This window comes from Peromyscus maniculatus, chromosome 12, assembly GCF_049852395.1.
Source record: "Peromyscus maniculatus bairdii isolate BWxNUB_F1_BW_parent chromosome 12, HU_Pman_BW_mat_3.1, whole genome shotgun sequence".
Classification (NCBI taxonomy): Eukaryota; Metazoa; Chordata; class Mammalia; order Rodentia; family Cricetidae; genus Peromyscus; species Peromyscus maniculatus.
The window spans coordinates 83266783-83280367 of NC_134863.1; positions in this window are offsets into that span (position 1 = coordinate 83266783).

Consider the following 13585-nt stretch of genomic DNA (forward strand, 5'->3'; position numbering starts at 1 on the left):
CTTTAATCTCAGCATTCCAGAGACCTGGCAGGCAAATCTCTGTGAGTCCAAGGCCAGCCTTGTCTATCTAATAAGTTCCAAGCCAGCTAGGGCTATGTAGTAAGACCCTGTCTCAAAAAGAAAAGGGAAAAAAAAAAGAAAAAAGTGGAGGAAATCTAAATAGAACAGACCTTGTCGCCATTTCATTAAAATGCAGTGATTCAGAAAGAAAGGACCCCATCTATAGGTCTATGGTCGTAATCATGACAGCTGCCATTTTACAGACATGGTGCCTGAACAGGCATTTGCTCAGGCCACGCTGGACCTCACCCCCAAGGGAATCCTTCATTAGTTCATTGCACCTGCTCTTGGCTCTTTAATGGCATTAAGTGAATTGTTTTTATAACAAAGTCAGCCAAGCCACAACTTGCTCAGGGGTGAAACACGGTATTCTAACCCTTCATCAAGGTTCATTGAACCTGCCAGAAAGGTAACTAGACAAAGAAGAGCACTGTCACAATCTGTTCCAGGGAAGCAAGCAGCTCCATACCTCATATTGAGTGGCATTTTCTTCTAAATCTTCCCTTGTACCAACCGTGGAACTATGCTGCTTAAAACTAGCAATGGCTTTAAACTAGTGGATAGTGAAGATGTGGGCTTATTCCACAAGTCAGTTCTGGAATGACATTCATCTCCCTGTAATCAAGATGGTCTCAGAACACTGACTCTGTGAACAGTGAAAAGCAGAGAAAGAATATTTATTCAATATGGCACACTGGGAAAAAAATAAAAGGCTCCATCATCCCCAAAGTCCCTCTTCAGAGTCCTAACGTGAGCTTTAGGTTTCAACAGAAGGCCTGAGAAAAGCACACTAAGCAGTCCTGGTCAAGGGGTCGTCCCACCCGTCACTGACCCGTCACTGCCTCACGGTGACCTGCACATACACATCACCATCTGTCAGGCATGACCAACTGAAGAGACAGATCTTATTCCTGAAAGTCCAGAGGGCACTGTCCTTCAAATGTATCAAAACCTAAATTAGGAGAATACCAACACATGAACATTTAAAAATTATATTGAGAAAACCAGGTCTTAGAACTTAACAAACATATCCTACTGAAGAAAGGGTCCAACACCCTTACCTGAACCTCAGAGAGGAAGATACCTAATACAGCAACGGTGACAGCCCACTGACCTGTCATCTGAGAGTGTGTGTGTGTGTGTGTGTGTGTGTGTGTGTGTGTGTGACTGTGTGTGTGTGTGACTGTGTGTGTGTGACTGTGTGTGCAGGGGGTGTGTGTGAGAGAGAGTGTGGTGCATGCATGACTGTGTGTGCAGTGTGTGTGTGTGAGTGTGGTGTGTGAAAGAGTGTGTGTGTGAGAGAGAGACTGTGTGTGCAGGGTGTGCGTGTGTGTGTGAGAGTGTGGGGTGTGTGTGTGTGGTATGTGTGAAAGAGTTGTGGTGTGTGTGTGGTATGTAAGAGAGAGTGTGTGTGGGGTGGGTGTGTGTGAGAGAGAGAGAGAGAGTGTGGTCTGTGTGTGTGGTAGGTTCAGGGGGTATGTGAGAGAGTGTATGTGGTGTGTGTGTGTGTGTGTGTGTGTGTGTGTGTGTGTGTGGTGTGTGTGAGAGAGTGTGTGTGTGGTGTGTGCAGGGTGTGTGTGTGAGAGAGAGAGTGTGTGTGTGTGTGGTGTGTGGTGTGTGTGTGAGAGAGAGAGTCTAGTGTGTGTGGTGTGTGTGTGTGTGTGACTGGGTGTGTAGGGTGTGTGTGTGTGTGTGTGTGTGTGTGTGTGTGTGTGTGTGTGTGTGTGAAGAAAACAACAGGCAGAGAGCACCCAATTGTCCCAGGAGCCTCAGGTTAAATTGGTCTCCATTGCTGACACAGCCCACCTGAATTTCCATCTGTCTATCTGCCTGTTTACCCATCTGGACCTGCCGTCTGTTTGTCTGTCTGAACCCTGACCAGCCTATACAGTGTCTGTGGTTCTGAACCTCACTTCTGCAGCTCAAGTTACTGTGAGACTCAGCTCAGCTCTGACCCTGAGCTTGACACTGGGTGTGTGCAGAGTGAAGCCATTCTGGCAGACATGAAGATCTCATAGAGACGCTGTGGCTCTCTCTTTGGCCATCAGACTATTAAAATAATGGTCACCAGCCAGGCATGGTGGCACACACCATTAAGCCCAGTACTTGGGAGGCACAGGCAGGCGGATCTCTGTGAGTTCCAGACCAACCTTGTCTACAAAGTGAGTTCGAGGACAGCCCGGGCTGTTATACAGAGAAATCCTGTCTCAGAAAACCACAACAATAATTACTATTATAATGGTCACCAAAAAATTGGAATTTCCCCCAAGAAGTTCATGCTGAGAAAAGGAACAGTCTGAAGCCTGTTGCCAGATAGAGGAACTTGTTTCTCAGGGAGATTTCACAAGTCTGAGAAATTGTCCGACTTTTTTTTTTTTTTTTAAGATTTGTTTATTATGCATACAGTGTTCTTCCTGTGTGTATCCCTGCAGGCCAGAAGAGGGCACCAGATCTCATTACAGATGGTTGTGAGCCACCGTGTGGGTGCTGGGAATTGAACCCAGGACCTCTGGAAGAGCAGCCAGTGCTCTTAACCTCTGAGCCATGCTCCAGCCCCTTGTCTGACTTTCTTAGCCTGTCTAATTCCTACCCAGGTTCAACCCTCAATACAAAAATAAAAACTTAAAAACTAGACAAATAAATCACCATGAAAGAAAGAGAATGTGATGGGGGAAAATGTCCAGTAAACAATTCAAGGAACAGTGAATATTCGTATTATGCCTAGCCTACTTTTAAGATGTATTTTTATTTTGAATTACGTGCATGTGTGTGTGAGTTTCTGTACATGAATGCAGGTGCCTGCCCAGGCCAGAGAGGTGTCGGATCCCTTGGAGCTGGGTGGCGGGGGCGTGAGCTGCCTGACGGTGGGTGATAGTGACTAAACTGGGGTCCTCCGCAAGGACAGTGACCATTCTTAGCCACGGAGCCATGGCTCCAGTGTCTTTTTAAAAACAGTAGCACGCCGGACGGTGGTGGCGCACGCCTTTAATCCCAGCACTCGGGAGGCAGAGCCAGGCGGATCTCTGAGTTCGAGGCCAGCCTGGGCTACCAAGTGAGCTTCAGGAAAGGCGCAAAGCTACACAGAGAAACCCAAAACAGTAGCAGAAGAGTTATCAAGCTGTAACGCTATAACCTTGACTTTCAGGTGGCATCCCATGACCTAAGTCCATGAGGCCGACGCTGCACTCCTCTCCGTCTGTGTTATAGCTGTGCAATGCTGGCACCGGGGGTCATCTGGATCACACAGCCGTGATCAGATGGGATAAGCCAGGCCACCGTGGTCTCAGAATATCAGGACAGTGTTGCTGTGATGGCTGCTGCTTGCTGTAAGTGCACCCTTAGAGGTCTGAAGCTGTCGTCAGTGGGTAAATCCGGCCCTCCCCCTCTTACCATAGCTTCAGCTGCCTCTGAGAGTCTGGGTAGCTTTACAAGAGAAAACACTTCCCTATGAGGTCCTGATAAGTCCGGGAGGCCCTACAGCAGCAGGCTGTGCTCAGGCACCAGCTTTTCAGGATCTCTTCTTGAAAATTGATCTGGATATCACTTTGTATAAATAAAATGCTGATTGGCCAGTAGCCAGGCAGGAAGTATAGGTGGGACAAGCAGAGAAGAGAATTCTGGGAAGTGGAGGCTGAGGCAGAGAGATGCTGCCAGCCACCGCCATGAGAAGATGTTAAGATACCAGTAAGCCATGAGCCACGTGACAACTTATAGATTAATAGAAATGGGTTAATTTAAGATGTAAGAACTAGATAGCAAGAAGCCTGCCATGGCCATACAGTTTGTAAATAATATAAGCGTCTGTGTGTTTATTTTATAAGTGGGCTGTCGGACTGCTGGGGCTTGGTGGGACCAGGAGAGAAAAGTCCAGCTACAGGAAATGTTTTAAATTATTATAACATTTATTTGTTTACTTATTTAGAGTGGGCGTGTGTGTGCGTGCATGTGTGTGTGTGTGTGTGTGCGTGCGCGCTCGCTCATGCACTTCCAAGCCCTTGTCATGGACCATTGGTGGAGGCCAGAGGACAATGTCTTCTTTCCTTACACTATGTGTGTCCAGGGGATGGAACTTAGGCTGCCATCTTGGCAGCAAGTACCTTCACCAGCTGAGACATCTCTCCTCCCTGGACTATCCTTTTAAATGCAAGGTTTTCGGATGGGTCTTCATGTTTATATCTGGAGCTTCCTGGGGGTAAGGGCTTGTCACCGAGACATCTTTTCTGTACTTGGCTTCTCTTTGGTGGCACTGTTACACACTACAGAGAACCACTCAGGTACAGTTCATAGCCAACTAAAAGTCTTTATTCCAATGGGCTTGGACTGCACTCAGGTTTCTGGGACCCAGGGGTAGTTGTGGTGGTATTGTGTTCCCCAAAACATTGTGTACTCTAATAAACTTATCTGGGGTCAGAGAACAGAACAGCCACAATATTAAACATAGAGGTAGGCAGTGGTAGTACATGCCTTTAATCTTAGCATTCCAAAGGCAGAAATCCATCTGGATTTCTGTTAGTTCAAGGCCACACTGGAAACAGCCAGGCATGGTGACCCATGCCTTTAATCCCAGGAAGTGATGGCAGAAAGCAGAAAGGTATATAAGGCGTGAAAACCAGGAATTGGCCTTGTTAAGCTTTTAGGCTTTGGAGCAGCACAGTTCAGCTGAGAGGCATCCAGTCTGAGGAAACAGGATGAGCTGAGGAACTGGCGAGGTGAGGTGGCTGTGGCTGTGGCTTGTTCTGCTTCTCCGATCTTCCAGCATTCACCCCAATACCTGGCTTCAGGTTTGATTTTATTAATAAGACCTGTTAAGATTCGAGCTACAGGTAGCCCTGAGCATTTAGAGCAAGGGGCTTTTAAAGGCCAAACTACATCCTGTTCTCTTGCTCAGGAGCTGGAGGGGAGGTGCTACACCAGTTAAGTTGTTGGGGGGGGAGGGGGAGGGGGAGGGTGCTGTGCAGGCAGCAGCTAAGATAAGCTGTTAGCTCAAGGGGAGGTTTTGTGCCAACCGTTTAGCAGACGGTGCGTTAACTGGAGCGTCTTGGTTCCTACAATAGAGCTGGGTAATTTTCCATGAAATTCCTCATCAAGGATGTCAAATTCTAATTAAACCTGAAATGGCAAGAGTTTGAGATGAAGAAACTCGACACCACCTTGCCCTGTCACATCACAAATTTTTTTTAACAGTTCTAAGCCCCTTCTCCACACCCACCCTGAAACTACATGGCTCAGTCCTGCATCCAGATGGACGTCTTCTTGTCTTTCTGTCATACTGTTTGCTCTGAGTTCTTATGACACACCTGGCTGAACACAGTGAGCAACACCCACAGTGTAACCCCAGTGCTATGATGTCAGGAAATGCCCTCCACCAAATCACTTGCCCGTTAGTGTTGAATTAAGCCACATTCAAATTGTCAGGACACAAACAGAATCCTTTGCTTGAATGTAACATGGATGTTACCATTCCCAATGGTGTCCCGGTTCCCCTCTAAAACCTGTGAACACGGGGTCTCTAATGGCACCCTGCCTGCCACACCCCCCTCACAGGAGCCCCGCTTGTCTCTGCCGCCAGCAGGCTAGCCTAGGTTGTCTTTAGCCCATAGCTCCAAATTCTTCCAGCCTCACAAACCGGTTTCAAAAGCCGGGCTCCACACCGGTCAGGCTTATCGCTGTAGCAATCCACTCTTGACACCAAGTTTCAGTATCAGTTACTTTGTTCATGGCAGAATCAACGTGAGGGAGGAGAAACAGGTTTTAGCTCCTGGTTCAAGGGGAGCCAGGTCCATCATGGTAGGGAAGGCATGGTGGCCGGAGTGAGTGAATCTGCCAGCAGGGGGATCTGACAGCCGCTGCTTCTCCAGTGGTACCCACCAGGGAGAGACAGGACTGGGGACAGAACTGTCTGCTGTTCTCAAAGACTGGTGGCCCTAGTGACCCACCTCTGACAGCCACACCTCCTGTGCCAAAGACCCCGTGACTCTGTCTTTGGAGTCCAGCCTCAGCACAATGTTCAGTCTGGGTTTGATTTTTATCTTTTTACTTTTTGGATTTTTATTTAGTTAAACCAACTGACATCTCCGTCACACGCCCTAAAGAGTGCCACTTTCCCTCAGTTTTATCCCACAGTATACACGTTATTTTTGCATTTCAAAAAGAAGTCTTCTGATGTAATTGGCTAATATGAAGTATACCGAGCAGGGCAGTGGTGGCGCACACCTTTAATCCCAGCACTCGGGAGGCAAAGACAGGCAGATCTCTGTGAGTTCAAGGCCAGTCTGGTCAGGCCAGCCAGGGCTACACAGAGAAACAACAACAACAAAACAGTCATACTAGATTGGAGAGGGCGCTAAATTCAACAGCCAGTATCTATATAAGAAGCAGAAAGGAGGTGGTCACACAGATGAAGGGAAATTGGAGTTACAGAGCCAGCGCCCAAGGACTAAGACTTTAAGCCAGGTACATGTAACAATGTGATGTTCGAATCTAGTCCGGTTGGCTGCTCGGGCCCATCCCCTCTCACACGCTGACCACCAGCCACCCTGCTGAGAGCACTGCCTGTGAGTCCATAGCCAAAGGACTTGGAGGTGCCAGGATCGCTCATCCTGAGAAGTGAGGTTACATCATAGAGGGTAATAGTGGCCACACATCCTGCCCCCACCCTTTTCTCTGCCACCTGCCAGTATATCAGAGGGGCTACCTCTTCCTCTGTGGGCGTAAGAAAGGACCCCAACTCTGCCACATGGGCCCTGACTCCCCTTCGGAGTTCCTGTCATTCTGTTTCCGGCACTGAAGACTGAACTTCCCTCAGTGCCTCTGCCATGTTGTCTGTCTGTCTGTCCATCCACAAAGTTAATACTCTTCTGCTAAATGTGTTGTCCATCCCTAGCAATCCACTCAGTGTCCCCCTGGAACCCGGGTCTGAGAGACCTTTCAGTATGGTAGTGCATGCCTCTAATCCCAGTACTCAGGAAGCTGAGGGGTGAGGACCACTGCAGATCAAGGCCAGCCTGGGCTACACAGTGAGTTCCAGGCTGAGGAGAAGACCACTGCAGGCCAGCCTGGGCTACACAGTGAGTTCTAGGCCAGGGAGAGGACCACTGCAGCCAGCCTGGGCTACACAGTGAGTTCCAGGCTGAGGAGAAGACCACTGCAGGCCAGCCTGGGCTACACAGTGAGTTCTAGGCCAGGGAGAGGACCACTGCAGCCAGCCTGGGCTACACAGTGAGTTCCAGGCCAGGGAGAGGACCACTGCAGCCAGCCTGGGCTACACAGTGAGTTCCAGGCCAGGGAGAGGACCACTGCAGGCCAGCCTGGGCTACACAGTGAGTTCCAGGCCAGGGAGAAGATCACTGCAGGCCAGCTTGCACACAGCACAGTGAATTCTAGGCCAGCCAACTCTATCCACTGAGACTCTGTGTAGCATGAATCTTAAAGAGTCTTATTAATAAAAACAAACCCAGAGCCTGGTATTGGGGTGAATGCTGGAAGATCAGAGAGACAGAACAAGCCACAGCTACCTCACCTCACCAGTTCCTCAACTGATCCTGTTTCCCCAGACTGGAGACCTGTGTCCTTATCCAGATGAATCTCAGCTGAACTGTGCTGCTCCAAAGCCTGAATGCTTAACCGGCCAAAAGCTTCTAGTTCCTAGTCTTCATGCCTTATTTACCTTTCTGTTTTCTGCCATCACCTCCATGGGACTAAAGGCATGAGTCACCATGCTTGGCTGTATCCTTGAACACACAGAAATCCAGGTAGATCTCTGCCTCTGGAATGCTAGGATTAAAAACGTGAGTGCCACCATTTTCTGGCCTCTGTATCTAGTGGCTGTTCTGTTCCACCGCAACCCTGTCTCAAAAACAAAAAGCAAAAGAGGAGGAAATGGGGTACAGCTCAGTTGGTCGAACACTTAACGTTCTTAAAGCCCTGTGTTCCATTCTCCACACCACACAAAACAGAGCACAGTAGCCCATGTCTGTCATACCAGCTCTCAGGAGATGGAAACGGGAGGATCTGAGGTACAAGGTCACTCTTTGCTACATAGTAAATTTGAGGCCTGAATTTTTAAAAGGAAAGGGGGGTGTTGTTGGAGCCCACCTAGGCTTCCTAGTAAGATCTGAGCTTGCTTAACCAACAGGATTGCATAAGAGGATAATTGGGCCACGGCCTGGGTACCAGGTGTTTGGAAGGGTCTACACTTGGCTGTATCTAGCAAGGGGGAGGTCTTTTGCCCCGCCCCTTGGCATTGTTATAAAAAGCCCTTTTGCATAAAGTTCTGGGCCAGTGGATAAGGATCCAGGCCCTCCCGAGGCTATCCTGTGTTTGTTTCTCTCCCCTCTGTATTTTTATCTAAACCTCTTATCCCTCTCTCCTCAAGAGTACCCTGGGGGAAAAGGTGGGGGCGGGATCTTCACTGGCGATCCCTGAGAGTGCACAGGCCTGCAGAGACTGACCTTGGGCCTCTGCTAGAACCGTAAGAGGATAAAATTCTATCATTTAAGCTACCCAGAAAGGCTGGGATGCAGCTCAGTGAGAAAGCACTTGCCTAGTTCCCAAGATGCAGGAGGAAGAGGAGAGGAGGGAAGGAACCCAGACAGTCCCTTCTCATGACGGTTTAGGAAGTTGACATTGGCGTAAAGGGTGGGGATGGCCACTAGAGGGCACTGTAGGCCAATGAGTTCTGCTCACAGCCATCACTGACAGCCTTATCAACAGTGGGGTTTTGTTTGGTTTGGTTTTTGTTTGTTTTGGGTTTTTTGTTTTTGGAGACAGGGTTTCTCTGTGTAGCCCTGGCTGTCCTGGATCTCCCTCTGTAGACCAGGCTGGCCTTGAATTCACAGAGATCCACCTGCCTTTGTCTCCCTGAGTACTAGGACACTGCCCGGCCAGTGTTTTATTTTTAACGATGCTAAAGTTACAATTTACCCAGTCTAGTTAACTGATTCTCCTGGACACCACACATAAACAGCTCCACTCACCATTTGCATTTGAAGCATCTTCCTACAAGTCAAACCTCTCCCCTGAGTCACCCTGAGTCTAAATGCCATATACCAATTCCAGGGTACCAAAGGGACGGTCACCCTGGTAACCCCGAGAAGAGCCGGATACCAGTTTGTCCCACCTGCTCAGGTCCCATCCTTTCCACTGGGACACAGAGCCCACGGGATCCGGAGGTAGGGCTACAGTTTGGCAGCAAGCTACCACCAGGACTCTGTCATCTCCACAGCACTCACAGCAGGGCTGTTCTGACCCTAGCTCACCTTACAGTCTACCCCTGAGAAGGAGAGACAGAAAGGCCTGGTGGATGGTGAAGAGGGGCGGGGACACACGACCATCCTGTCTGTTTACCTAGTCTACTGACTCAGGAGCCTGACCTTCCCCTTGCTTCCAGGGGGATAATGAGTCCCGTTCCTGCCCCAGCCTGCCTCCACGCTGCCCTGTCATTTACAAGACGGGAGTCATGGTGCGTCCTTGGGGTGGGGCTGCAGACACTCTCTCCTCTTCCCCGCTTCGGTGGCTGGGAATGAGTCATGGTTGCTCCGGCTCCTGTCTGGGAGGGCACTGATAAATGACGATAAACAAACAGACACATTAGGTGGTGGTGTCCCTCTTGCTTTGCAGAATACAACACGGGATTTGTGTGCTGCCACCGTCAGGTTCCAAACTCCAGCTCCCCGAACTCCAAAAGGCAGCTCAAATATCCAGAAACGGGCTCCACCCGACCATAGGCGGACTCCTGTGGTTAAGATAGCAGCCAGCATTCTTCGGGAGCTGGTGAAACTGGTTCACCTCTACCAACAGGAGTCATTTCCCTTTCCTCTGGCCGGGGCGACAAATGGCTGCCTGTGGTGCCTATCAGCATATCAACGCTGTGCTGGCCCCAGGTCCCTCAGCATCACAAGTGCCCTCCTCACCTCCTCCCCTACCCTAAACACGCTCCAGCGCCAGGCTCTGTGTTTTCTCCTCTCTCTCTCTCTCTCTCTCTCTCTCTCTCTCTCTCTCTCTCTCTCTCTCTCTCTCTCTCTCTCACACACACACACACACACACACACACACACACACACACACACAGATAGCCCTGGCCATGTTCAGTCGACTTCTTTCTCTCTCTGGACTCTGCAGACGCCTCTGGCTGTTCTCTCTCTCATTTCTACAAAAAAAACCTTTCCTTATCCACACCACGGGGCAGTCATGTCATCTGTTTATACACCCATGTGACCACACTGCCATAAGCATATTTTTCTCACTTAGTTTTTATTCGTAGTTATGAACTGAGTTCTGCAATCCAGCTACACTTAAGAGCAGAACAGGGAAAACAAAAAACCCTGAGAGCTGCAGTGAGTGAAGAGCCAGCCTGCCTCCATCTTGGTCTTAAAAGTCATCTTATAGTAATGGCAAACTGGGTTCATTCCTGTTTATGATTAAACCTCTGTTTCTGGCTGGAGAGATGTCTCAGAGGTTAAGAGCACTGACTGCTCTTCCAGAGGTCCTGAGTTCAACTCCCAGCAACCACATAGTGGCTCACAACCATCTGTAATGAGATCTGGTGCCCTCTTCTGGCATGCAGGCTTACATGCAGATAGAATACTGTATACATAATAAATAAATAAATCTTAAAACAAACAAACAAAAAAACCTCTGTTTCTCAAGGTTGGGCTGTGCCCTACTGTAACCTTAACTACAATGGTTCTGTATTCCTTGTTCCAGGAAAGGGCAACCATGCCTTTATTTCAAAGAGTTATTATAATCCTCTTACAACCTTAACTTTGTTTCAAAAGTTGTTACAACCACTTTATTATGACTACCTGTTGTTGTGATTACCTTGTTAGGACTACTTTGCAATCATGTCTTTGTTTCAAGAGGTTCTTCCTCTCCTGTAACCCCATCTATTTTGCTTGCCAAATCCTATGGTGATATTTTATTTGTACTGAAATGTGATTTTATTTGTACATTAATAAATAAAGTTGCCCGGGGGTCAGAACAATTAGAGCCATAGCAAAAGCTGGGTGGTGGTGGTGCATGCCTTTAATCCCAGCACTTGGGAGGCAGAGCTAGGCGGATCTCTGTGAGTTCAAGGATACAGCCAGCATTAGAGACACATGCCTTCAATCTCAATACCAACCAAAGAAGACCTGGAGGTCTGTACAGACAGGCAGTGACGAGGCAGTCATGTGGCTGGGTTTACAACCAATGAGAAGGCAGAACAGAAAGTCTATATAAAGACAAACACATAGGAAGTAGGTCTTTCTTTTGCTGAAGAGGCTAGCTACAGCAGATGGGTAAGGCTCTTAGCTCTGATCTCTTGGCTCTCTTCTTTGCATTGGTTCTGCATTTCTTATTTAATAAGATGGTTGGTTACATCTACAAAATCCCCCATTTGGAAACCCCCTACATCCAGAACTCTTGTCTTCCTCATGTCCAGTGCTTCCTCATGTCTTGAACCTCACTTTAGGGGGAGGCAGCCTATGTACACAAATAAAAAGCCTTGCTTTAATTAATTGCTTGCTTTAATTAATTTGGCCATGATGATTTGGGGAGGTGGTCTTTCTCCTAACATCTTTGGAATTAACCTTTGGAGTTCTCTGTGAGATCAAGACCTCAACACAAATTTATAAATTTATAAGGCAGGCCCTTCCCTCAGGCCCTCCAGCCTGAAGAACTGCTCTCTGGGAGGTGTGCAGCACTGGTTTACAGAGGCCCCCTCTGATAAGTCACAGATACGATCTGTGGACCTGGTTCTGTTCTAGGTCTGTGGGATGCTAACCTGGGGGTGGAGGGGGAGGTCTGTCAAGATCCGATATTCCTCTGTTCCGGGCAACATGTCCGCGCCCATCTCGTTACTTGGGAGTTCGCCCAGAGCCGCCAGTTTTTTTTTCTGACCCTCATTGGGGCCCTGGGGATGTCCAGGTAAGACTGGGAGCTGAGAAAATGGAGAGATCTGAGAGGGCCAGGCAAATATCATGACAGCCATCCTAATAACTCAGTTAAGATCTAAGCCTCAGTTCCTGCTTCTTGGAACTGAGCAAGCAGTTTCTGAAAGAGCCATGAACAAAGGACAATTAATCTTCAACACCCCCGACAGCAAGAATGAGGAGGCCTGGTACCAGGCCTGAGCCACAGCAGCCCAAGGTAATAACCGAATAAAGACAAAGCCTGGGACTTGTTCAGGTCTGCCCCAAAATGGTAAAGCTATAGCCTTAATCAGCCCCTGACTAGCCCTAGCCAATTAGAACATGCTAATATGATTGCCACTTGATTAAGCCAGTCACATCTGAGATGATCTAACTACCCTAGGAACTCTCCTTAGCTGTGTTTAAAGGAGCCTGTGAGCTTCTCTGGGGGTCATTACCATTTTGTCTTTGTGTAGGATAGACGGCCCCAGCATGCTGGTAATAAATGCTCTTGTTGATTACATATGTGGATGGTGGTCTTTGGTGGGACATCTCCAGGACCCTAACAAGATCCAGCATCTGAGTGGCCACTGGCGGGATTTCAATGCCTAGGCTGCCAACAGAGCTGAAGACCCCTGAGGATGTTCCATGATACTGGGGCCAAGCTACTAAAAAGACACAGCACCAGACACTGGGCATTACCAGGAGCTAAGGCAGGGAAATCCAAGAGACCCTGCCTAACTGAAACAGGGAAAGTCGATGCTTAGGAAGCCTCTGGTGGTTTCCCGGCACCTGGTTGTGCAGGGAAGCAAGTGAGAAAAAGTCTCCTATTGTTAAAAATAAAAATAAAAAATATAAATGAATAATAGCTTCTTTGGTCAAACTGGTGACCCTCTAAATGACCCCAATTGCCATGGTCATTGTCCCTCTTGTTACCTTTGCTCTGTGCCTTGTCTTGTGTTCTACCTGTCTTTCTCAACATGGGTCATAAGACCAACAAGCTGGACGGTCCTCTAGCCCGTGTCTCCATCTCTTGAGTATGCTTTGGTGCCCCCATTAATCTTGTCCAGTTACAGGCGCACCTGGGCGCTGGACCATGCTCTAGCTGCTACCACTCCCATGAGGGCTAACCAGAGCAATGCCGACACCACCCCCACCCCAGCATGCCACCCTGGGCTGCTTTGTGCACCCCTCGCAGGCCCCAGTTCACCACTGCCTATTGCCATAGCCACTTTGATAGCTGTCTTGGTTAGGGTTTCTATTGCTGCTATGAAATACCATGAACAAAAAGTAAGTTGGGGAGGAAAGGATTTATTTGACTTACACTTCAGCATTGCTGTTCATCACTGAAGGAAGTCAGGACAGGAACTCAAACAGGGAAGGGTCCTGGAAGCAGGAGCTGATGCAGAGGCCATGAAGGGGTGCTGCTTACTGGCTTGCTTCAGCCTGCTTTCTTATAGAACCCAGGACCAGCAGCCCAGGGATGGTATACCCACTATGGACAGGCCCTCCCCCCATTGATCACTAAATGAGAAAATGCCTTACAGCTGGATCTCATGGAGGCATTTCCTCAACTGAGGCTCCTTCCTCTCTGATGATTCCAGCTTATGTCAAGTTGACACACAAAACCAGCCAGT